This window comes from Gekko japonicus, unplaced genomic scaffold (assembly GCF_001447785.1).
Source record: "Gekko japonicus isolate JY-2015 unplaced genomic scaffold, Gekko_japonicus_V1.1 scaffold2514, whole genome shotgun sequence".
Classification (NCBI taxonomy): Eukaryota; Metazoa; Chordata; class Lepidosauria; order Squamata; family Gekkonidae; genus Gekko; species Gekko japonicus.
The window spans coordinates 238,728-239,777 of record NW_015168122.1 but is presented as its reverse complement, the minus strand read 5'-3'; positions in this window follow the sequence as shown (position 1 = coordinate 239,777).

The following is a 1,050-nucleotide window of genomic DNA, read 5'->3' as shown; positions in this document are numbered from 1 at the left end:
GTCTTATTTTTTAATTGTTACACTGTGTAATAAATACTTTGTTATACTTTTAAGTTTGTTACCCTCAACCTTCGGAGTACCTACCCTGATGCCGTGGTTTCTTCCCCCCTTTTCTTTCCCGTATGAGCTCTTTGTCTAATTTTTTTTCTGCCTCCAGCAAACTTTAATGCAAACTGGTTAATGAGCAACACTTCCCCCCCACAACCCTGTAATCCCCATATTGAGGGAGAGTAGGATTTCCAGTGGCAGCCAGGAATGTAACTACACTTACAGATGATCTTATTGTCTCTCATGTATCTACAGCTTTTCTGCCTCCAGCAAACTTTAATGCAAACTGGTTAATGAGCAACACTTCCCTTCCCAGCCCTGTAATCCCCATAGTGAGAGAGAGTAGGATTTCCAGTGGCAGCCAGGAACGTAACTACCCTTACAGATGGTGAGCTTGATGTAATGTACCAATGTAACAGAAATGTAAAGGGCCACATTTTCTCTACTCTCCATATGGGAATCCCACCACCCTTCACTATCCCAGAATACTTTTCTAACTTCGCAGTTCCAAGACACAGCTGAGCAATTATGCTCACAAGATGAAATGTGCTACTGTCTGCAATCTCTGCAAGATGGAATGCGTTACCATCTACTGTTAGGTATACCATTTTCGATACATAATGCAGTTGTGTCTTAGGGACCAAAGAAACTCTGAAGCATGTTCTATTTAAATGTCTGCAGTATAAGGAGGCTAGAGAGAAATGGATCAGGCCACTTACGTGCCAGCAAAAGGAGCTTCCCCTAGATATTTCAGTTAATGAATTTGTAATAGTTTCTAGGCGAGCAAATATTCTTTTCTTAGCTAAATTCCTTGCCAAAAGAGTTCAAGTAGCCTGTGACAAGAAGACATCTTCTCTAATACGGTATATAGTCTGTCCTCTCTGGCTTGATTGCTTCCTTTTATTCCTAGATGGTTGGTACTGCTCAGTATCTGGAGGTCAGAGGAGCAGAGGAAGAAAGAAAAGAAAGGGAATATAAACTGGAAACCAAAATAAACAGCAA